Below are 26,791 nucleotides of genomic sequence, written 5' to 3'. Positions count from 1 at the left end.
AAAAAAAAAAAAAAAAAAAAAAAAAAAAACATAGGAGCATATTGAGATTTTATTTCATAAAACCTTACCCTTGTAATTCCCATTCTAATATGTAACCTTACAACCTTCTCTTCCATATCCACTGTGGGGCTAAAATTTTCCCACATTTTATTTACCAAAAAAAAAATAAAAAAGGTCTTACGTTCAACACTAACGGGAGACAAAATAAGTAAAACACAAAACAATGCATTTTGAATTTTAATTCTATTTTCAATTCATTTAATACCAACACTATTATTTGGCCGATAAAGACCTTTGCTTGGAGCACTGAGATTGTGTTGGAGGATGTATAAACTGGCTCACAACAAGATAAGTTATAACTGGCTGGATAATTTTCAAGTAATCAACTTCCCCATTGGGACTTATATTGTAACATTAGTGGTACACAACTAGGGTCCTAATGTAAAGAATAATTATGGATTGAAAACTCTGGGGCCTTAGATAATTTCATCTACCTGTTGGGCACCACCTAAGCTTAAGCTTATAGGTTGGACACTTCAACATGGTATCAGAGCCACCGGGCCCACTAACTAAATAATACATCTGTATATAGTCATCCCAAAAATGGCCCACACATGCCACATATATTGCCACCTGAAGTAGTAACAACACGTGAGGGGAGTGCTAGGAATAATCTCAGATTAGAAAAATCTAAGACCTTAGATGACTTCATATACCAGTTGCACCTCTCGATCAGATAACTTATGCTTTTGGGTTGGACAATTCAACACTTAAAAATAGGCACTCAGAAATATCACACACCACATGGGTCAGACAAAAGTACAAGACATCTAGAGGATACCCAAGAGCCTGGAAGAGCAACAACAATTACAACAGTACTTTAAGCCGCAATTACATACTCAATGTAATAACAAAGCATATCCACAATATAGTACCATGAAACAACAAATTATTCTTTACATATCTGGTTCTAGAAGGGGTAGAATCAACTCACACTACACTAAAAGTAATGCAATAAACCAAAACAGCTGCTTTGGAAAGATATACATCAAATCAATACATGCAGGCAAGATTTGTTCAAAAAGATGGCTCTCTCAGGAAGGGATATAAATCTTCCTCCATTTTGCCGGGGCTGAAGAGGGTGTGAAAATTCGTGTCGGACATGGAAAGATGGACAGTGGGAAATGGGGAAAAAATCATGTTTTGGACAGATAAATGGTTAGAAAATTCTTCCATGGCGGAGTCTTCTAAGTTGGAGCAGGAAATGTTCATAGGGAGGACTATGCGACTGGTAGATCTTAATCGAAATGGTGAGTGGTCTTTTCCAAATGTTTCTTCGAAATTTCTTGCTGAGACCTTTGAGAAGGCAAAAAGAATTTCTTTATCGTCTATGGAGGATATATGTCATTGGAAGTTGTCAAATTCTGGGGCATTCTCTTTGCGATCAGCGTGGGAGGAGATAAGGGGGAAAAATCAGAAATTCCCTCGGTTTTCTATTTTATGGAAATCCAAGATTCAGCCTCGTCAAGCTGTGTTTGGTTGGAAGCTTGCTCATAATCGGTTACCCACGGATGAGGAGGTGCGCAGAAGGGGTGTGATGATGCCTTCTAGGTGCATTTTGTGTAGTAACGCAGAAGAATCTATCTCTCATTTATTCATTCATTGTGAGTACACCCAATCTCTGTGGATTTCTTTTTGTGATTTATTCGGTATCAGGTGGCAGCCCCTTGATAGAATGGGGGATTTTTTAGCATGGTGGAAACGGAAAGGGAAGAATTTAACTTTTTCAACTGTGTGGCTTTGTGGCTTTATTTTGATCCCATATGCTGTCTGGATGGAGAGAAATGCTAGATATCATGATGGTCCAGCTCTTCATTATAAACATATTTTTGCTCGAGTGAAAGGAGAAATTTGTATGATTTCTAGTGTATATCTTGGGAAACCCCTTTCCATCCCGGATCTGATATGTGCTAGAAGAATAGGAATTCCTCGGGTAACAAGAACTCGTAGAGAAATTATTGAAGTTCGATGGTGTCTCCCATTTCCAGGATGGATTAAGCTAAACACTGATGGATGCTCCTTGGGTAATCCAGGGAAGGCCGGAGCAGGCGGAATTTTCAGAAACGAGAAGGGGGACAGCCTTTTGAACTACAGAGAATATGTCGGTATCAGAACAAATTTTGAAGCGGAATTTTTGGCAGTGATCGCTGGTCTTGAACAAGCAAAGATAAATGGTTTTCAGCATCTTTGGATTGAATGCGATTCTACGGCTGTGGTAATCCTTCTTTCTAAAGGTTTAGTCCCATGGTTTGCTCTACAACGATGGAGGAGTCTGTTATCTTTCCTGAATTCAATAAATTGGAAGGTGACGCATTGTTATCTGGAGGCAAATGTGATTGCTGATTTTTTGGCAAAGTCATCAGCGAGATTTGAAGTGTCGTATCCAGTGGAAGCTTGGCCTCGGTTGGTTTCAATGGAATTGGAATTGGATGCTAACCAGCGTCCAAGATATCGATTTATGAACTTATAGATTTTTATTCAGACTAAGATTTAAGGGGGCCTTTCCTGCTGATGGCAATGCCGAAGGTGGGGCTGGTCAAATTTTATCTTAGTCAAATTTATGTATGATGGTGGTGATATTTTTTTTTTTTCCTTTTATATTGGGATGTACATTTTATATTCCTTCTTAATACAATGAATCTTTAGCGAAAAAAAGGGAAGAGATTACAGAGGAGAAGGGGAAGAAAGAAGTTGCAAGTAATATTAGGGAAGGACTAGAACTGTTAAGATGCATAACCAGTTCAGCACTCTGGAAGAAAAGGAGGGAAAAGAGGAAGGAGGAGAAGAGAAGGGAGAGAAGGCTGTGTACTGTCCGTAAACCTAGATTGTATTCATTTATATTTATGTAAACAAGTAATATAAAAAAATACCCTTATGATGTTGGGGTAAATAACAACTATGGATATGACACCATATGAATACATATATGCCCCCATAGACTACTATTCTAACACTTCCCGCCCCCCTAATTTGGGGAAGAATAGATCCATGCATTCCCAGCTTGCTTAGAAGAGTATGAAAAGGTTATGCGTTGAGGACAGATACACCCAAAGTCTATCTTTTCTTTTATGAACTGATGAACAACTTTAATATTCTTAATACAGTCATGATGAACTAGATTATAAACTATATTTATAGCAGCTTTGTAATCACTGTGGCTAAGTTCCCATCCACAAACTTGCAATATCCTAATGTGGTTCTTCTATCCATCATAGACTCAGCCCAATCTGCATTAGTGTATGCTTCAATTCTCGATTAATTATGATTGGTGAACAACAACCCCTTTCTAGGATTAGAGTTCAAATACCCGAGTATTTGGTACATTGCTTCCAATATGTCCTATTCTACGAGAATGTTTAAACTGGATTTGTGATTCTTTAATTTTTCTGAATTTTCCCATGTTTTTCCACATTTATTGTCCTAGATAGTAATTATGGTCTATAACCACCTGCATGTATTATAACTATTGTCTTCCCCATCTACTGAACAACCAAATTTATGGATTTGTGATTCTTTGATTTTTCTGAAATTTCCCCATATTTTTCCTGTATTTCTCTGTTCTATTTTTGTTTTTAACGATATTTACGTATATAAATGGAAAAGGCTGGGTATGCCACCAGTATACCCAGATCTGTGTCTATCTCTCCTCCTCCTAGAAAAGTCCCCTATATCCCTCTCAGCCCATCCCTCCTCTCCCATTGGTTGAGCCGCTAGCTCCAGGAAAGCCGGCGGCATACCTAACCTCGTCCCATATTGTATATAACAAATAGGATAACATGATTTGAAGTGACTTTGTTTGACTCACATGAGTCACCAACTATTTAATTTCAGCCATTCATTTCATTTTATAATTTTACAGGTTTGCAAATAATTATTTAAGAGAAAATGAAAGCAACGAAGATCAACATGTGGAAAAGCTAGAGACACTATTCAGAATGTTTCACTTTGGATTTGGTTTTCCATACTCAAAAAAATATTAATCATGTTCAACCAGGAACATTCCTCTCAGTAGGTTGGTTCCAGACTGTCTTTCAGAAACTGTGAGGAAGAATCAGATGAAGTGTGAAAACATGTAAGAAAAGGTTTAAGGAAAAAAGTTATGTCCATGGCTGTGTACATACTTTGCTGTCCATTCAACAGTCAGATGGGGGAGAGAAGGGAGTGTGTAATAACATTTCTATCCCCTTACTGAACGAAGCACCCGATGCACCAAACTGCACACAGCCTGTGCATAAAAAGGGGTTCAAAAGATTATGAAGAAATTAACTTGCAGATTATAAGGAAGAAGAATCCATCAGAATTATTGACTTATGAACCTCTACTGTAACTGTCCATGAATACACAAAACTATTGATTGTCCACTTCAAATGAATTGCCAATTCGTTTGTCCTGTTAGTGAGTTATAAACAACAAAGAAAGCAATTGAAGCAAACAAAATTTAAGAATCTTCTGAGTGCATCATTTCACTGACAATTCTGGCAACTACTTGAGTTGTAGTTCATCACAGTGTTGGATAAAATTGAATGGATGCAAAAGCATCTGATTTATAACATTGGTTAACTGATGAAAAAAAGGATATTGCAGTTCTAAGTTCCTTCACACGTACTGATCATAACACTAGTATCTACGTTTAATGTATATCCATCTTTGAGTTCTGAAACTTATCCAACACCATTATGAATGCCTTCTAGATTTTCGGAAACCAAATTAATGCTTAGAACAGAAGAAAAAAAACAAACTTAACGTGGTTATGACAATAACTTTTCACTGGTTACTCACCAAGGGTGATCTTCCATCATAATCTAATTTATTTGGATCTCCTCCAGCTTGGATCAAATTTTTTAGTTGGTATAAGTCTCCCTGTTAAGCAGCATTGTTCACCCTCAACGCAAGCTCAGCTTCTTGTTTTCCAATATAAAGTGCGATGTCAGATTCCAACTGTTTTATCTGAAAATTTGATTCCTTTCCCTGTCAGTTAATAGGCTATTAGAGATAGTCTGCACACAAATTTATTTACATGAGTAATAATCATGAAGGAAAAACATAATTGCTTCAAAAAAATATTTCTTATGACCATTGCATGGAGAGAGAGAGAGAAAAAAAAAAAAAATGTTGGGAATAATCCCACATTGGAAAACAATGGGATCTTGGATGCTTCCATATACCAGTTGGCCTTTCCATCTAGTAGCTCAAGCTTTTGGGTTGGACATTTCATCATGGTCTCAGAGCCATTAGACCCACTACTTAATAATACAACCATGTATGATCACCCAAAAAAGAGGGTCCACACGCCTTATGTACTGCCCCAAAATAGGTCAACACTTGATGAGTATTGGGAATAATCCCACATTGGAAAACTCTGAACCTTATATGCCTCCATATACCTGGGCCTCTCTGCCTAATAGCCCAAGCTTTTGGGTTGGACAGTGAACATTCCAACAAAATTTCCCTTTTGTAGAATATTTGTGAAAGATTGTTTATCAATCCGCAAGAGCCTACAAAGTTCCCGAACTTGAACTGTATAAGGCTGAGGAATGTTGCAAAGAATAGAAAGTTCCCCAAATGAACTATGAGGGTGCAGAAGTGAAATAGTCTCCTCTAATCCGTCTTCCCCTATGCCCACTAACTCCTACAGATATCATCTTAGATTTGTATAAATTGTTGAAAACGTGCAATACAAAATTTGAGTCTTAGAAATGGAAAAATAAAATAAATGTGATTTAGAAAACCAGTAAGGGAAATCCAATGTCCAATACTAATACAAATACAGGCAGAAATAACTCTATCAGGAGATAATTAACTAACTCAATGTATGTGAGGAGTTATTACACAATAATATTACTTAAAACTTAAAATTTAAGGATAAATGACTAATACCAGCACACCATGACAGACGAAATAAAGTGGATCCCCTACAATTACTTAAAACTTAAAATTTAAGGATAAATGACTAATACTAGCACACCGTGACAGACGAAATAAAGTTGATCCCCTACACTGCCCTGTTCCGTAATTACTTCACCAGGGAAGAATGTGTGTTAATGTTCCAAGTTCCATCAATTTAGTTGACTATGTGCTCCTAATATTGCATATAATTCAGAAGTGAGGTGAGAATGAACAATGGAAAATAAAAAGAAAATAGAAATTTAGAATAGGATATATTTTTGCTCATGGACATAATGAAACGAGTGAATTATTTGAATTAGTTTGAAAGAAAAATAAATTTTGTTCATAAAATCAATTTGAATGCAATGACCAATTCATCTGAATCAGGACTAGCTTATCTATGTATTACATTAGCAACTTTATACAATGCATAAATGAAGCCTAAGAGAAATGCACCAACAACCATAGTTTTGCATAGAATTTAAGAACCCATGGTACCCACATAAAAGTGTCATGCTAGAAATAACGAAAATTTATTGTCCAACTACCTTTTCACTTTTTATTTATCATTTAAAAGGATATAGACAAAGAGCATAGGCCCTAGATTGTATACATCAAGAAACTAAGGATCACAGAGAGACGGTGGCATAAAAAATGGAGAAAGGAGTAGATACATGAAGAACACCAGCCACTTATTAACATATGTTTTGGCAAGAGGTTTCCAACACCCATAGAAAGGTCAATCAGGAAGTTGACTGACCAGCATGATTCGGGTCTTCTCTACCTCAGGAGAGAAGTTGGTCAAGTTCTGCCCTCAATATCCTCAAATCCATTATAGCAACTGACGTGGGTGAGTGAGCACTGCCCTAAACCCTTTTGTTCAGGGCTATTTCCTTCTGTTCTGTAACCTCAGCCAAACCTCCCTTCCCCAAAGAAAGCATAAAAAAAAAAAAAAAAAGGACTTGGAAATGTGCTATTAAGGTTTTGAAAAAACCGTGGATACAAACTTGAGGAGCATTTGCATAAATGCAGATACAATGACAAATGGATTCTAACGAGACAGATGAAACTGTCAGTAGCCCTTGCAGCCCCACCTACATTCATTTTACATCACTTTCAGAGTGAGAAAGAGAGATGATGAAACTTCGGGGATGGAAAAACAATAAGGTCTATACCTCAGTTAAAAGAGTAAAGGGTACAAAAGCTATGATCAAAACCACCAAAGGAAGGGTTTCTGAACCAAGTAGGTTTGGTCCATAAGACTTACCGTTCCCATAATAATGTGAAGTTTCAAATCTTTTCTTGTTGATGGGAAAGGGAGCCATGAACGAGGGAGGTTATGTACCCCAGTGGTCATTACATCTTAGAAAAATAGCAATGATTTGGTCTCAATTAAGGAGGCAAATAACCAAGCTCTTGAGATAAGGAAGATGACTGAAATTTTGGCATAAAACCAAGCTCTTGAGGAAAGAAGAGGATTAAAGTTTTTCTCCTTAAGACAGAAGAATATGCAAGAGATTTCTTCCTATGCTTAAAGGAGACGTGTAGCGCCCAACAGCCCAAGGAGAAACCCTGATGGACAACAAGGTTCTTCTAAGCATCCACCTCTAGAAAAGTTTTTTAAAAAAATGTCTCTTTGTTAGGGTATTTCTTGAACAAGATAGGCTAGAAGGAAGTTTACAAAGGAGGTGAAGTATACTCTCACTCCCCCTCCATAAAGAAATTAATTGTTTGGAACATTCTTGGTCTTAATACAATATATTGTGAGGAATATTACACTGAGAAGATCTTACGAGTAACAAAATAACAAACCTCAATCCTCAAATTCAGTGGATTTCACAGGTTTTCCTAGTTTTAAGACATCAGTCGGATGACTATGTACTTGGAACCCAAATAGAAAATTTGGAATGTCTAAGTGGAGCATTCAAAATGTTGATGGCCTGTCAAAACAGACGCAGCAGCTTTTAGGTAATGCTAAAGTTGATAGGCCTGAAGATGTGGTAGTTATAGGAGTTTCTAGAAAGAGTTAGAAGACATTATGTACTAGAATGAATAACCAAATATTAATAGAATTAGAATATTGTGAAATTAGTAAACAAGAATAAAGAGGGTGCTCAAGGAAGGACAATAGTGTCAATGGAGCATTATTAATTTAAATAATGCGAGAGAGCTAATCAATCAGCTCTTCATAACCACTCCTCACTCAAAACTAACAGTCAAGGTTCCCCCACTTTAAGACTGGATAGGTCATTGATCTCGATAGAATGGGCCAAACACCACCAAAACTTTAGATCAGAAGCCTATTATCTTACACACATATGGGTGTGTATGAACACACACAAACACAGACATCACATCCATGCACACGCACACACAAACAAAGCACCAGAATTATGTTTACAATACCATGGCCAGTGTTAAGTATTAGAACTACATTGTATTTCTTGACTTGAGAAGATTACAACCTAGTGGTCTATATATATGGCCTAGATAGGAATCCACATGATTGGAAACTCTATCTGATAAGGAGATCTAATAGGAGTAGTTATATTATAATACAAACTCTATGAGAGGATAGGGTTTGATATCATATGGAACTCTAGTGAGGCAGGAGTCTTAATAGGATGTAGAGATTGGCAATCAGTGGGACTCCTACAAAATAAGAGAAGATAGACTAGCATAGGAGGTGATAATGTCCGAGACAGAGTGGAACTCAAACTCTTGCTGATACACCCCCTCAAGATGAGGATTTGAGCGCTCGAATCCATAGCTTGTCTTAGAGGGAAGAAAATCGTGCCTGGCGGAGGGCCTTCATTAGAATATGCAAAGGATAGGGCCTCCTTATGTGGGAGGCAATTAAGAGACTCATTATTGAGGCATCCTGTTCACGCCAAACTTTAGCTGGAGTAGCATCCTGAGGGCAACTTTGATCATCAAGTACATAATCATATGAGCTGAGGGCCTTTATTATTGAGGCGTCCTATTCACACCAAACTTTAGCTGGAGTAGAATCCTGAGGGCAATGGAGGTTGCCTAGAACATAATCATATAGTGATCGAAGCATCTTTTTTATGCCACAATGTAACTTGAATAGTATCGTGAGGGTACTGTTGGTCGCCAAGAACATAGTCAAATAACCTAAAAAAAAAAAAAAGGAGTACCGAGAGAAAAGAGAAGAAAGGGAAGAATAAAAGAAAATTTAGTTCAGGTTGATGCTCATTGGAGCTTTCAATTAGATCATTAATGGGAGTAGGGTTGGCCATAATAGTATGAAAAAGGCCACATTACAGCAAGAGATAATGTAGAAGAGAAAAGAAAATTTTGGTTCAGGGGTGAGGCTCATGACGCATTTGACTCTTGAATGACAGCAAACTTGTTGGAGCTTTTGAGACAAGAAAGTATATTTGTATTAGAGGCGGTAGTAGTGATTGATGGTGGTGGATTGGTAGACATCATGGAGATAAGAGGGATTAACTAGAACAATGGAAGAAGAAAGTAGCAGCAACTAGCGACAATGGGAAGTGGAGATAATTGAGAAAAGAAAAAAAAAAATCTTGGGATCGATGGGTGTTGGCCCTAGGTGCTCTGATACCATGTTAAGTATTAGAACTACATTGTATTGCTTGACTTGAGAAGATTACAACCTAGTGGTCTATATATATGGCCTAGATAGGAATCCACATGCTGCAGAAATCTGGGCTTATCGATTTCTCCCTCAGTTTCCTCTCCACCCCTTGAGGTGCACTGGTGTCGACCGGCCCCTGGCTGGATAAAGATCAATGTGGATGGTAGTTCCTTGGGCAATCCTGGTAAAGCTGGAGCAGGTGGTGTGATGCGAAACAGTGAAGGCCAGGTTTGTGATTCTTTTAGTATTTTTCTGGGTATTAAGAAGATATACGAGGCTGAGTTTGAAGCGGTATTGGAAGGAATTGCAATGGCACAGACTCATAATGCGACACATGTGTGGATAGAATCAGACTCGGCGTCTGTGGTGTCAGCGATTCAACGAAGGCAGATCCCCTGGTTTGCTCTCCAAAAATGGTTTTTTTTCCTTCATTATTTGGAATCCATTTCTTGGAAAATAACTCACTGCTTTCGGGAAGCAAACCCCATTGCAGATTTTTTAGCTAAAAAGGCCTCTAAATCTGGCCTGTCCGAGACTTCAGTGGAATTTCCTAATCGCATTGAAGCAGAGCTTGTGAATGATGGTGCAAATATGCACAGATTTAGATTTGGCTAGGATGCTCGCTTGCTTTCTCTGCTGATGGCAATGCCGAAGGTGCTAGATTGGGATCATGCAATACTTTGAAGCTCATGACAAAGAGGAATAGAAGACCTTTACAAGCATAAGATCTGTCAATAGATTCTACCTAAAATGAGTATCATATTTTGGTCCTGAATATCCTTCTTACAATCCTCAACTTTTTAGAAGCTACGACCCCACGTTGTCTTCAAAACAATCACTATCTTATTTTATAAGCCTGAATAGAATTAAACTGCTTACTTCTAGTTGAGTTCATATTTTGCGGAAAAACTAACATATGGTTTCAGTTTCTTTTTATGTTTTTCTTAATTTCCTTCAAGTACAGAGCATCTGTAGCTGTATGAGAAAACCACAAAACAAATGGAAAAGAAGAATTGCATCAAATTGATTGGTTTGGTGTTTGCTAAACAATAATTATGCTGTCAGTTTTCTGTGAATTCAAGTTTCGAGGATGGAGATTATTAAAATATAGACGAAGATTTTTCTAATGTCAACATATGAAATTATTCATAATCGAATTTATCCACAACTAACTTACAATCTGATTGATGAATTCTGTAGAGCATCCTTTAAAAAGAGAAACCTTTTCAATGAACGGCTTGTATATCTTGTGTGAAATCTGCAATGAAGAATTTTTTATGGTTCAAGTACGAAACAGTAAACACAAGTCATATAGAAAAGAAAGAAAGGCTCCATCAGGGATATCATAGGTACAAGAGGTAGCAAAGTCTAGAAGTCTTTGAGTAAAATGATGGTTCAAGCAAAATATAGATTTCTTCACCAGTAGATGCAACCTGGATTCAAAATAGAGCTTCAGTACATACACACACACATAAATATATACATATATATATATATATATATATAGAGAGAGAGAGAGAGAGAGAGAGAGAGAGAGAGAGAGAGAGAGAGAGAGAGAGAGAGAGAGAGAGAGAGAGATGCACACAAAGGCAAGAGAAAGAGAAGATCACACAAAAGGTTCATTAGTATTTAATAGTTGATTAACCTCTCCATGAGATTCCTTTAAACTATGTACACGCTAACCAACTAATATTGTTGCAATTGACATGAATAAATGATACTACTAGGAATTGGCATGCCAAATCTATCAAAATATGAAGCCTAGTTAAGTAAAATATTGTGCTAAGAAGTTTCTATTTTCTGTCCCATTGTAAATAAGAGTTATAAGTCAGTTTTTCTTTCAAACAATTCAAAATATATGGTTAGTTCATAATTTACAATAGAGTTAAAGTTAGGTATTTCGAGGTTTGGATGCTCCCTATAAAACGTGGAGAGCTGATTTATTTGGTGCAATTACCTGTAGTTTGTCATGTTTGCTAGTTAGCTTGAAGGATCTGGTAGTTACTGAGATGGAAATTCACCATAGTAAGTACCAAATGAGTTACAACTATTTGGCCCCTAGCTAGCACCTAACTTGGACCAAACAGAAAACTTCTGATGCAGTCAGGACCCATGGGCTTCTTTTTATTTCCAGATGAATTTTGTAATAGTTTAGAAAGATCTATAATTCAAGAACGTTGCTGGCCTGAAGTTGATCCATAAGTCTTGTTTCAGATATTTTTTCTTAATTTTTATAATTTATTTTTGATTTCTACTGGGTGATCTCAACGGGTCCATAGTCAACATCTTAACCCTGAAAGCTTCTCTTAGGTTGAAATTTTGTAGACCTTCGTGGATCAATCTGAGAACTGGTCTGAAGAAGATACTGTTTACATACTATTTTCTTGTTCCATATGTTATTTACAACACTACAGCAGTTCGGCATATTTCTAAAATTTTTTGCTACATTATTTGTTAATTGGTTTCAATAGTGCAGTACTATACCTTCGAAAGTGACTTGCGAAACTGCTATAATTAGAAGGTTAACTTTAGGGGTCCATTTAGCAAGCTAGCTACAGATTTCTAACCCTGATTTGGATCAACTTCTCAAACCATTATTCCGTTTTTCCTTGAATCCATGAAGCAATACATCGATATCCAATTAATATCAATCCCTTGTTGCATGAAATGATTCCCTTAAAAATTTCAACTTTCCATTAAGAAGATTCTGGACTAAATTAATGAGTAGCCTTTTTTACTTGTGATAGATATTGTAATATGAATAGCCAGTATTCTATTTTATAACTTGAAATGCTGATTGACTCCCTTATTTCCTGCCAATAATAAATATTGCTTACAGATATGGTTCGATGTATAATAGGTTAACCAAGACTACCACACCAAGGCCTCATAAAAGGAAAAATCAACTATCTCTTAATTAAACTAGACCACCTTCCTCTCTAGTCACATCATTTTGACATAGGATCCAAATTATTAATTTGAATTTCAACTGACCCCCTTCAACTCCTGGTGATTGTATGGCAAGGACAAATGCCTTCACACTCCTGAATCAGCCCCTATAACTTCTCATTTATGCTTACAATATACCAAGTAAAAATCAGATTTTATCCACACCACAACATTCCATTATCTTGAAACTATCAATTAAGATGCACATTATACTTTGGATATGCTTCAAGCCCTAGCTATTGTTTGTGAATTTACAAAGATTCATGGAAGCTTAAAGCCTTTAGTCTCCTACAACAGCATCCCGAGGTTGAAAATTTCTGTCAGAACTATGATTTGTAAGGTTCTTTGTCACAGTAGATTTCTCACTTCTTAGACACATCGCATTGAACACCTATTGGACAAGGCTGTGCGTCTCTTGCAAATAAGTTACTACAAAATGTTCATATCGGATGTTTAATTTCTATCTTAAATTTATCTTTGATCATTTCCCTTACTTTTTTTTTTGTAACAGGGTAATTTATTAAGAAGGGAAGAATTTCCAAAAAGAAGAGAAAAAAAGAAAATTACAGCTGACGCCATTAGCCCAACTTGCTGTCTCCACCTTCGGCATTGCCATCAGCAGAGAAAGCAAGCGAGCATCCTAGGCAAATCTAAATCTGTGCATATTTGCACCATCATTCACAAGCTCTGCTACAATGCGATTAGGAAATTCCACTGAAGTCTCGGACAGGCCAGATTTAGAGGCCTTTTTAGCTAAAAAATCTGCAATGGGGTTTGCTTCCCGAAAGCAGTGAGTTATTTTCCAAGAAATGGATTCCAAATAATGAAGGAAAAAAATCCATTTTTGGAGAGCAAACCAGGGGATCTGCCTTCGTTGAATCGCAGACACCACAGACGCCGAGTCTGATTCTATCCACACATGTGTCGCATTATGAGTCTGTGCCATTGCAATTCCTTCCAATACCGCTTCAAACTCAGCCTCGTATATCTTCTTAATACCCAGAAAAATACTAAAAGAATCACAAACCTGGCCTTCACTGTTTCGCATCACACCACCTGCTCCAGCTTTACCAGGATTGCCCAAGGAACTACCATCCACATTGATCTTTATCCAGCCAGGGGCCGGTCGACACCAGTGCACCTCAAGGGGTGGAGAAGAAACTGAGGGAGAAATCGATAAGCCCAGATTTCTGCAGCATAACACATCTGAAACTGCCTTAACCTCTTTGCATGAACTGCCTGTCTGATGGATTCAAAAATAAAATTAGCCTGTCTTGCCTTAGCCTCATGCCTTCTTTGATTTCTCTCCCACCATAGATGATAAGTAATTAGCAGAAATCCCATCTTCCATGGCTTTTTAACGTTGAGGCCAGTAGCTCTTCTCTTCCACCATAGAAGGAAGTTGGCAATCGACACCTGATTTTTCCACTGAATCCCAAAACAATTTAAAAATTTTTTCCATATAGAAATAGATAATGGGCAGTGGAGAAAAATATGATCAATATTTTCTTCGGCCATCCCACAGAGATAACAGCAAGAGGCCAAGTAGACACCTTTGCTTCTAATGTTCTCGTCTGTAGGAAGCTTACAGTGAACCAGTCTCCATCCAAAAGTAGAATATCTAGGGGGTAAGTCCTTTTGCCAAATTAATGAGACCCAGGGCACCTTAGGCGACTCCTTTTCCCTTACTTGCATTACTAATACACATTATAATATATCTATGATGTATACATGTATGCATTCCCCTTACTTTGATGTCTACCTTCTTACTGTTTCACATTTGTAACATGAATACATACTTTTATCCAACATAGAGAGGGAGGCAAGAGATTCAAAAGTATGCTTCCATAACCTAACCATTGAGCAATCCTAATGTAAGAGAACCTTTCAAAATTTGTACGACCTATTGTGGATATATTTACATGCATGCTGAGATCAACTAAATTCCATAGTTGTGTACCTGTTTCCCGATTTGGGATGCTGTTGTCTGACTCTCTGTGCTCATATTTACAGATTATACTGCAGAGCTTCAATTGTTCTGATAAATTCTACAAATTTCCTAATCAATAAAAAAGTAACAATTATTTTTAGTAGTCTCCTGATATTATCTAGCTGTATTTGAGAAATTCACCGTTAGTAACATCAATTTTTACCGACATCAAAAAAACAGAAACCGAGGGACCATAGATGTGTCTCTCAAAGTTGATAAGCAGTTTGGGAGCATGGCATTTCACAAGAAAACCCTCTTTAAAAGCCCCTAAGAACAAAGCTATCCATATTATAAAGATTTTTGCATTTTTGTGGTGGTATACACTTCTTGACATGTCAGAATATTGTGACAAATTATTTTCTAAGAATCGGAAATCTTATCTGTATGTAGAACTGGTATATCCAAATTCCATAGAACAAAACCATGTCTAGAATGTTCTTCAATTTTGTGATCAACATGGCAAACATATGAAAATGCATCATATTTTCTGCAAATATACAATTTAGGATAGTTCATTATCTGCACATTAACCAATTTCTTGAAACATATGAGATGATACTCTCAAGCAAGGACCAAAAAAAGTCAGTAAATTTTAGGTAAAATATTAATGGTGAACTACTAAGCATTTCTGTCAAAAATGGAACTTGTACAACTGCATCTTATACCTTGGCATGAATAGACACTGGGATGTCCTGAAGAACAGCAGCCTCAGTGTAACTGCTCTCAAACTGTAACCTCAAGTGGCCTTTGATCTGATTACGGATATCCTTGCCAAGTTTGTTTCTGTTCAAATATTTGATCAGATCTATCATTTTATCTCTAAACTTTTCTGTTTTTGATCCTTTCACAATTAATGCTGTCATGTTACCAATCAGATAAGCACCAAGAACCATGTCAAATGAGACATAAATCATGATGAATATCATTTCCCTGACGTTGACAGCATGTACATCTCCATAACCTGTAACATAAAGATAACAGAATCAGTAGCCCAATTGTAAAATAGAGACATCATGAATGTGTTTTTGCTCCTGTAAACAGTATACTTTTCTCATGCATATAAATATTCCCAATAGAATTTTTTTCGGTTTTCATACACTTTTATAATGAAAATATGATAACAAGAAATTACTAGCAAATGTGATAAACAAATCATATATTATCTAAGTGTTACATGGGCAGAGATCCTTTCGCTGACTCTACAACAAAACAAACAATAAAAATCACAGTTGTCAAGGCGTCACTCACCTAGGCGCCTTAGTTGCCGTGAATACCTAGACGATGTGACCAGTAGTTGTCATGCTGTCTAGGCGACCCAAGGAGTTGGAGCGGAACCAGAGGTAAGGCGACACAAACAAGACAACCAAGTCCCAAGGCGCTCGCCTAGGCAACCAAGGAGTTCAAGACGCCGAGGTGTCGCACATTGACAACTATGGTTGTGACGACCATGATAACAATAGGTAGTATATGATCCCAGTGACTCCCAATAGAAACCATTGTTCAAGATCTCGGTGAGATCTCTAATATCTTGTTTTTTCAAAAAGGCGAACGAGATACATGGCGAGATACAAATTGTACAAGAACTCGACCGAGATCTTGCTAAATCTCTCCAAGATCTCGCCAAATCTCGCCTCTCTCTCTCTCTCTCTCTCTACTTTTTTGAAGAAAAAACACCAAGGGCAAGGATTTTGGTGCTTTTTCTTGACGATCTCCATTCCTACACTCATTGAAGCTTAAAGAGTAAATAATATTACCTCCTCACCCACATTTGGAGTTACTTTTCTTATATATGATGTCTTTTAAATTCTTATGATTATGTTATGTCATGTGTTGATTGTGGAATGTGGATTGTGGATTGTGAAATAGAGCATATTAGCCTAAGGTCCGAAGAGTCAGAGACTACTTACATAGGGTACGAAGTCAAAGTACAATTTTAGGTTTGATTTTAAAAAACTGAAATTTCCATTGTGTTTAGAAGGCCTAAAATAGGTAATACCAACTTTCAGGGGGCTACAAAGACCATATAGCCACCGAGACCAGCCACAGAGTCAACCGGGAAAAAATACATGATCTCGGCGGGACCTCTGTTTTTTGGGTTAGCGAGATGGAGGGCGAGAGCGAGATCTTAAACCTCAATAGAAACTTGTTGGCACCTACATATATCTACAAGTAGGAAACTAGAACAATAATATAAACGGTGAAATCCCCACTTTTTCATTTGCTTGGTTGATTATTTCAAATTAAATTCTGCATTCTTGACAGTCTTTATTTTATACTTGCAACTTTAATAGAAAATTTGATATTTGCACAAAAATATCAATGATGAACTTCATAAGAAAAAAAAAATACAAAAACTTCTAAGAATAAGCATTATCCCATATAAAACAATCTATATTGCCACAATTTGCTAACTCTAAGATAATGTGATTGACATGGCAATTCAGTTTTTACTGATTGGGTGTTAAGACTATGCAAAGATTTCATATTTTTATAAGAATGCATTATTGAGAACTCAAGATATAACAAACAGGGGGGGGGGGGACGGGGGACAGACCAAATTTTTTTTTTTTAATCAAGTCTTTCGTAAATGAAAATTATAGCTGGAAAAGAATTCACCCTTAATATGGTATAACATACTCCTTCACAAAAATCAAGATTTGGTTTTATATTGAGGCCAAAATTTTTGCCACCCTATCACTATTCACTAGGACCAAAATTGATATGTTGTAACATGTCTCTCAAACTTCCACAACATTTTAGTTAAAACAGCTCTAGAATGGAGTTTGTACTAATTCCAGCTGGAGCAGTTTGAACTTGGTATTTTAAATTGTCTATCTTTAAGACAAAAGTTGTAGGAACAATCTAAGATCAAGTAACCAACATAACATATAGATCTGCACAAGCCATGACATGAAGAATGGTGTTGTATCTGAATTGCCCAAATTCTGCTAATCCACTTTCCCAGCCATATAAAAATGAAACAGGCTTTTCAAGCATGAAAAGATAGCACAGCTCAAAAGTACCAACCATTATGGAATCCTAAGGGGAAAGTACAAGACTCTAGCAACAAGACCTCAATGGCTAGGCTTTATTTGGACTGTCCTAGGTTGGCAAGCCATTAATTATAACTGTCTTAAGCCTGACTATTCAAGTAGCGGTTGTCCTTTAGTTGGTTCATAAGTTTTTTTTAGCCTTAGTCTTAAAAATAAGCATTGCAAGCCAAACAGGGATTGGCTAATGGCTGAACAATGAATTTGCATTTGATTATAGAGATGGACAGAGTAACTGTTCCCCAGATTCCCTTCAAACTGTAAATCTTCAAATTACCAAGTTCAAGAATCAGGATAACAGGACCACTAGTGATCTCCATGACATTCTTTGTAAGAGCTCTTCTATGCAAACAAAATCAACAAAAGAAGGAAGAATTCATTGGATTTTATTTGTCCTCCCACAACTTGGAGGGATCCAACTAATCCATCAAGTTGCTCATTACTGGGTACCACATGAAGCTCCTTCAACCTATTAGCATAGGTATGGTCTTAAATCTTTCAAACCTAAGACAAATGTTTGTTTTCTTATAAATTGTTGATGCAAAATCCCCCAAAGCAATAAGTTTCATCAACATTAATGGCAATGGTAATCCATCGATTTCCAGCCTCTACATGAAATAAACTAACCTAAGGATTGGGAAGGAAAGATTAGGAGTTGATGAATTTGACTTTCACATTTCACGTGTCTTAAACTAAATGAGGTTGGTCTTCAAATCAAATTCAGGATGATCTGAGAAAAGCCCTCCTTGAACTGGTACAAATGATGTGCCCAGGAAAGTCACTAGTTTCACTTGTAAAATCAGGTCCGAATGTGTAAGGCTAGAAAATTCCCAACCTTAATCCTGTATATTTTTTGTGTAGTTTGTGGATTAGTCCATGCAAACCATTACAAAAGGAAACAAGTTGGACTATTTCTGTTAAGGAGAAGCAGAGAAATGCTAAAAAAAATAAGCATCAGCAATCAGGGCTATCAATTTATTAGGAGCGAAAAGAAAAACACATAACACTCCAGAAGCAGACAACCAAAATGGTCTAAACCCACAAATGGTAATCCAACAGAAGCCAATCCTGCCTTTACTAATGCTTATTGAAAGAATGTTGGTTTGCAATTTTTGGGGTAGAGTTAAGCAAGATAAAAATAAGTACTATAAAATACTTATATATTGGGACAGAAGATACTAATTCAAAGGTTTTTGCATAGAGTAAAAAATATTGGTCAAAGACCTTGGTCGTTTCTAACACTACTCAAAAATGTTACATACCGAACCAACAGCTTTTCCACCAAAAACATGAATTCTAGCACACTTATTAGTAGTCACAAGTTTGTATGGAATCTCTTTTAAGATGTAAACCATGTATGTCAATAACATTACTACCCTTGAGTAAACTTAAACACTATAAAAGATAAAGATCACAGGAAAAGAGAAGGGAAACAAATATGTTGTGAACTAGGAATCTTCACCATTAGATACAGCAGAGTAAAATATCAAAAAAAAAAAAAAAAAAAAAAAAAATTACCAACAGTTGTCATGGTTGTAATGGCCCAATATAGTGATGTCCAATACCGCTTTGAAAGATCAATGTCTCTGAAATCTGAATATTTGTAGTCACCCATTTGCAAACTTCCTATCCATGTGTAACCTTCTTGGGAAGGGGGGAGAGTGGTAGCCAGATAGTAAAAGATACAGGCAGCTGTATGAGTGCAATAGAATTCAACAGCAATAAGTTTCAAAATTCGTGTAAACATGTACTTGATCCTAATGTTCTTCTCCATTCCATGGAAAAAATCTGTCACTTTCCGCACTCGAGTCAACCTAATCCATAAAAGGCACCTCACTTCTTCTTCACTTCCACAGGCCTGGTCACAGTAGATTGTCTCAGAACAACTCCAAGAAGAACCAATTCAATTCAAAGAAGTTTTATAACTTCCAATTATTATGAAATGCAAAGGGTGATGTTAATATGTTATACAGAAAAGGAAAATATAATTCCTCCACAAAGTTTGGTTGAACTAATTCTCTTTCCTTTAAATTGTAAAAGATAGACTTTTAGAGATGATACAGCCAAATTGATCTCTCGTTGGGGAAAGGACACGTGTCGCCCCTGAGACACGTGTCGTCCACCAGATAAGGATTCCAAGGACTCAATCACGCTCGATCACGTCGTTTGCATGAGAGGAATATTCCCCACAAGAAGGACGGCCGTATGGGAGAAGGACAGAGGAAAAGACAAGAAAAAACCCTAGACCCGAAGAACCATATAAGGGGGCCGAGAGGAAGGAAGAAGGTAAGCTCTCAGACCCTCACCATCACTCCCTTACTGAAAACTGTGCGGCCGACCCTAACTTGAGCGTCAGAAGACTAACCCCGGACAAAGCTCCTGGCCTCCGCCGTCTGTGCTTGTGCAGGACCAACTCGCGGGGTTTTTTGGTAGCAACAAGAGATTATAGTAATGCACTCAGATTTTATGTGAATATAAATGGTAATATCGAAGTCTCACACGTGTGCACACACATAAACAAGGAATTTCTTCTTATTTTTTTATGCCACTCAATGCAAAAGCAAACCATATAAGCATGAAAAAAATTAGTTCATTTCCTCAAATCCTGAATGAACACATTTTAAGTTCCAATGAATTTAGCGCAACAATCAAATCAACTTCTTTCAAATGCTATGCAAAACAAACTTATATGATTTGATTTCCTATAATTTCAATCTATTTGTCATAAACCGGATAAGGTAGAGCAACCATTACGTTATACAATAAAAATTAAAACGTATTTAATTCAAGAGACTAATGAACTAAAATACAAAATATCAAAGCAAGAGAACTTAGATACAAGGTTGTTCAACTCATGGTTAATTCTCCCAATAACAAAAAATTTAATTGAGAGATGAAGACCATTACCTTATAAATAACATCCCAAGGTAGACATCCAAGGAAATCGAATAAAAAATTGGACTTCAAGTATCTGTCACAAGAAGAGAACATCAGCAGGGCATGCAAGCATAAAAAATCACTACTCCTATATTAGTGTCTGTAAATTTAAGAGAGAAACGACTACTAACCGGAGAGCGATGGCTTCGCGGTTAGATGTCATCCGGTAGGTGTGAGAATCTCTGTAAGCAAGGAAGAAATGGATGACAATATCGATAAAGAATGCAGCTTGTCCCGTGATGTCGAGTAAGAAAAATTTGTTGGGTAATCCTCTGAAGAATGCAAACTCGAAAGGGGTGAAGAGAGAAGAGTAGATAGCCCATATCAATATGAAATGCTTCCCAGATACCACCCGTGGTTCTTCTCTTCTTAGTTCAAAGTGCACAACCCAACTGTAATAACTAACTACTCACACACACATATACACACAAAACAGAGAGTCCTTTTTGCGGGAACCCAATAGGGAATGGAAGAGTTGAGATTTCTCCGCTTTCTATGCTGATTTTGGTGCCAGACCCTAGTCTAGTAGCCGTTATCCCACGCGCCACGCCCTGTGAGTTTGGGGCATGCTTGGGCTTTCATAACGTCATATGGCATGTGTGTTTAGACAAAATTCTTACCTAGCCAAACCCATATTAAATGGATCTGGAATGGGCTTGACCTAGGCCCAGGTCTGCATAGCATTTTGCCACCCTACTACGCATTGACTTTTCACCCAGATGGAGTATGGTGGACTAAATTTCAACCCTCGTATAACTAGGACGTCCCTTACATTAGTTATATGTTAAAATTAATGGGGCTTTTCAATCAATTAATTAATTTGTATTGTATTTTTTCATATTTTTATTATCTTTATTGGAGAACGATTTCCTTCACCCCCTAAAGGTTCAACTACAATCCCAGGGTCATAAAACATCCTCCTATTGGAGGAAGTAGATAATACCCTCCCTTCTCCTGCCCATCCGAAAGCCATGGTCAAGGGAATCTCCTTAACTGCGGCTTAAGAAAAATTAAGAACTTTATTTTACATTTCTTTCAACCTATGGTTAAAAAACTCAGATTTGAATGGTGGAATCATCCAAGTGGACTCAGAGTCAATCAATTCTGATTCCGATTCGATTAAATCCAATTCTAAGTATTTTGAGACCAACTGAGTTAGGCCAGGTCAGAACAAATCCAACCAATTGAATCGAATCAGTGGAAACCGATCCTATAACCGGTTCCCAATCGTAAGACCTTGTTTCAACACCCTTAAAATTCACTTCGAGGGAATTTTGAAGTTGTTTCCGTGGGATTTGCAGAACCCTTGAAACTCCATTTATGGTTCATAAATGAGTTCAATTAGCCTTCACATGGACTTGCGCATCATTGACCTGTAAAGGTCTCTATTTTTCAAATGAAAATTTTAAATAAAGGGAAAAGGCTGCGCAAACTGTTGGGTGCCCAACATGTGCTTCACTCTTCTTTCTCTCTCATCTTTAAAAATAACCCTCATGCCCTGTGTTTTTGCGACCCAGATTTAGATCCTCTGCCATTCCTAATTGTGTAATATTTTATAAAAGGAAAATTAATTATATAATTCTTCTACAATTCTTTATGTACTGACACTTGTGCAATTTTTTTTTTTTTTTCTAAGTAAATGATTGTAGAACTTTAAGGAATTTGAAGATTTAAAATGGATTTGAATTCAATAAATTTTTACAACCACTGGATTTTGAAAATGTACAAGTATAGCAGCACAAAGAGAATGGTCCTCCCCTTTCCCTCCCATTGGTTAGCTTCAAGAAAACTAGCATGTGCCAAACTTCTTGAAGATGAAAGTTGTCCACCTCATGACTGCCCATAGTTTTAGGAATTGATATTGCATCGGCTGTATCATATTGGTATAACTAACACCAATATTAATATCTAGCTATTGGTGATACGGTACAAAGAAAGGACTGTAACATGGTCAAAATATGATATGGTATCAATATCTTTGAGGGCAAAACATTCGATTGATACAGAACATTATGTAGTCGATATAGAACATCACATATCGACCACGATATTAGTTTCACATTGATCGATACCTATTAATCTACCACGCAATAAAATTATGATCACTCCAGAGTTTTGATTCCTGATTCTCGTGTCCTAAGTCGTGATGTTACTATCTTAAAGGAGTTTTCCTAGCATAACCCATTATAGGATGGAAGTTTCATCTTTCATGTGTAAGTATATAATCAAACTTTGAAAATGCACTATCACCACATAAATTTTGGATGGGGCTCCTCCCCAACAAAGACCCCAATCTAGAAATTTTAGGATCGAGCTCATCTCCAAGATTTAGGCCTCCAACAACCCTCCAACGACCATCCAAGAGTAAAAAGGTTGGAACACACATCAGAACACCTGTCAACAATCAACGGATACATGTCCAAACCTTTTCAATCCTTCCATGAATTGTGAGAGGGATGGGGACATACATCTCTGATCATAGATTTGGAATTTATTAAATAAAGAAAGAGAATGAATTCTAAATCCATTAATCAAGGACGTACAAGATTATTTGCATACATGAATCTAATCTGATCTCGAAGAATCGTTCGTGTTGGGGAGGATCTTTTTCCAAAAAATCATCCTTGATCCTCAGTTGTCTTTTAATTTTGTCCATTTCTTTTTATTTTCATTAAATTAGGCGCCACTACTTGGACAGATTGACTCAACTGACGAAAAAGTGTGCGCTTTAGACTAAACCGAATCAATCCAAGTGTGCCCAATGTCTGGTCTTGTCTGACCGTCAAGCATGATAAACCAGCTAACCAGTGTACGAGGGAGAGTGAGGGACCTTCTTCTTCTTCTTCTTCCAGCCTATCGCGAATCGCAACTCTGAACTCTTGAGGTTCCAATTAACGGTGGGTAGTTAATCCACCACATACACCGCAAGGACGGAGATGGCGCCAGGCTTTACGGAATTACAAAATCACCGGAAGTTTCGTAATAAATGACAGATTAAGTTAGTTAATAGGGGTATTATCTCTAACCTGTTATCTGGCTCAATGACGAAGCCTTTGATTCCACCACTGAGCCTCATCGGAGTTAATCTCAACTCGGTCATAAGCTGAAAGTATCGGTTTCTGTTGGAAGAATCGATCTCATCCTTGATCTCTTCCACCTTACACTCTTCTTCGTCCTCCGACGAATCTTTCTCCCTCCTTTTATCTTCTCCTTTTCCCATCGTCGCCTCCGCTGGCCACCAAGAACCAGAGAAATTAAATCTCAAAAATGCAGATTTGACTGGGTCTGATCTTCACAGAGTCATAGTTCCTGCGAATAAAAAAAAAAGGGCAATCGGCATTTGTGGAAAAAGGAAACGAAATCTTGTAATTAAATATCAAAACACTTTCATAACGACCAATCGATCTTCTTCCCAGTGACAAATCAATCAATATCGACGAATCGAATTCCTGGTTGGAAATCACCGTGAATTCAAAACCTCTCAACAAAGATGAAATCATGAGCATTTGTTTCTGGAAAAGTGGAACTTTTCAAATTTGGATCTTTTTCAGTTCACGAAAAAGGAGTTTCCCGGTTTCCCCCCGCCTTGGTTGGGACTTTCATTCACGAGAGGGTAGACATAAGACAGGGTAGAAAGAGATAGAAAGGGCAGTTCACTGAGGGTCTGGAGGCTTCGCAGGGTCACTTTCGCGATCAAATGCTTCCGCGTGGGACAGAGAAGGCAGGGTCGGTGTGGATGCACAAAAGATTGTGCTGGTTCGAGACTGATGAATGGTGGGTGAATACGTGGTTCTTACTTATATGCACCGCAGGATTTTAGTGGAGAGCTGTTTTTTTTTTTGGTACAAATAGAGACCTGTTATGGTTAATGAGGGGTCAGGTTTTGTACCATTTTTTTAAGATGAAGTTTTACTACACCCATAATGAACGAAAATGCATTCATCATGGACTTAAGATGTGTTGGTGTATGATGTCTTGTATTACGTTGCAGTTTAATCCAGGGAGTATTGATGCAACACCTAGACAGGTAGAACGGTGGTCCCGCTAGCTAGTTAGTGGGCCGTGGGAGTTGAAAGGGGGGGCAGGAGGCCCCCTGCATAGCAGGGGATGTAGGGGGCACAACCCCCCGCTCGAATTTTTTATTTGAGGGCAATTGTGTACTTTTCAGATTAGGAATTTTTCGCTATATATTTGTAGCGAGGGTTTCTTTCTCTGTAATGCAAGCAATACTGAGAGGTGTGAGGACGAGCGCTGTAACCCTATTCTCCATTGATAGTGAAGCAGGATCTCATCTCACCGGGGACGTAGGCAACCTTGCAGAACCTTGTAAAAACCGTGTGCATTGTTTGTTTTGTTTTTCCATTATCTTCTGCATCGTTTTAGGGTTGCATTTCTACAAATTGATATAAGAGCTTTAGGTTTCCGTTTTCTAGGGTTTACTATCACGATGGCAGGGAAGGGATCGAATGTCAAATATGACATCGAGAGGTTTAATGGGAAGAACAATTTCACCCTCTGGCATCAAAGGATGAAGGATCTTCTGATACAACAGGGTTTGGTGAAAACATTGTTGGGGAAGTCGAAGAAACCTGCAAAAATTACTGACGAAGATTGGGAAGAGATGGAGAAAAAGGCGGTAAGTGCTATTCGATTAAATCTTTCTGATGATGCCCTACAATATGTTGTGGGTATCGAATCTGCACAGCAGTTATGGGCGAAACTTGAAAGCATCTACATGACGAAGTCCTTAACGAACAAGTTGTTTGTGAATAAGTAATTGTGTTATCTACAGATGGAGGAAGGTATGGATCTATTAGAGCATCTTAACATGTTCAATCAGATCGTAAGTAAACTTGAAAACCTGGAGGTTAAGATCGAGGATGAAGACAAGGCGTTACTATCCCTGTCGTCGCTCCCAGAATCATATGATCACCTAGTAACGACTCTCTTGTACGGGAAGGAGACCCTTGAGATGGATGAAGTCGCAACTGCCCTCATGTCCAATGATACAAGGAAGAATGCCAGTAGTACGAAATCTCATGGAGAAGGTTTTTTCGGAGGTGACAAGGAATAGGAAAGAGGGAGATCAAATCAGAAGGGATCTAGGAAGAGTCGATCAAAATCAAAAGGAACAAAGACAAAGGCTTCTTGTTACTATTGTAAGAAGGAAGGTCATTTGAAAAGAGAGTGTTTGAAGAGGAAGGCGGGCTTAAAGAAGAAAGGTGTAGATAAGGCATCTGAGGAAGCTAGCGTGGCTGACAGTTCAGATGGAGATGATAGAGATGTACTCTTCAGGAATTTTACAATCAATTGCCTTTAATGGAGACCTATTGATGAGGAAACATGCCATGTTCACTGCTTCTGCCCAAAATCTCTTACTCAATCCTGCATTCAGCCTCATACTCTGACAAAGACAAACCTTCTTTAGATTATTCTATTCTAAAAATATTTAGTTGTCCAGCCTATGCACATGTTGAGAGTGAGCAACGTTCCAAATTAGACTCAAAGTCTAAGCAGTGTATCTTTCTTGGTTTTAAGAAAGGTGTAAAAAAATTCAAGTTGTGGGATCCAAGTTCACAGAAAGTTGTGGTTAGCAGAGACGTTGTATTTGATGAGTCTCATATAGTGAAGCTAAATTACAATTCACAAGCAGTTGATGAAAATAAAGAAGGTTCTACTGTGCAGGTGGAGTTAGGTGAGTTAGAAACAACAAGAGAGAATGAGTCATCAACTGACTTACCAGGACAACAGGGAGCAGTAGAAGTTCTCTATACTGTGGCAAAGGGTAAAGGGAAGCGTACTCACAAAGCACCTATGAGATACGGATTTGAGGACATGGTTGCCTATGCCCTCACTGTAGGTACAAGTGATCCATCTTCCTACTATGATGCTTTGAGTGATGCACAACATGATAAATGGATGACAGCTATGATGGAGGAAATAAAATCTCTACAGAAGAACAAGACTTGGGAGATTGTGAAAAAACCCAAGGGAAGAAAAATCATTGGGTGTAAATGGGTCTTTTGTAAGAAAGGGGCAGCATCTGAGAAGGAGCGTGAAAGATATAAGGCCAGACTTGTAACCAAGGGCTATGCACAGAAAAAGGGGATAGACTACAATGAAATATTCTCTCCAGTGGTGAAACACACTTCTATCAGGGTACTACTTACTTTGGTGGCCATGTATGATTTAGAGCTTGAACAACTTGATGTAAAAACTGCATTTCTTCATGGTGACTTGGAGGAACAGATTTACATGGAGCAACCTGAAGGTTTCAAGGTGCAGGGAAAGGAA

At 37.7% G+C, this 26,791-nt stretch overlaps 1 pseudogene; it reads right to left on the bottom strand.

Moving 5' to 3' along the window:
* LOC122059861 overlaps nucleotides 1-22,032 on the bottom strand; it is a 28,203-nt pseudogene extending 6,171 nt beyond the window's left edge.
* Nucleotides 22,033-26,791: the final 4,759 nt, after the last annotated feature.

This window comes from Macadamia integrifolia, chromosome 13 (genome assembly GCF_013358625.1).
Source record: "Macadamia integrifolia cultivar HAES 741 chromosome 13, SCU_Mint_v3, whole genome shotgun sequence".
Taxonomy (NCBI): domain Eukaryota; kingdom Viridiplantae; phylum Streptophyta; class Magnoliopsida; order Proteales; family Proteaceae; genus Macadamia; species Macadamia integrifolia.
Note: the sequence above shows the minus strand (reverse complement) of the source record. Positions and strands in the feature narration are given on the sequence as shown.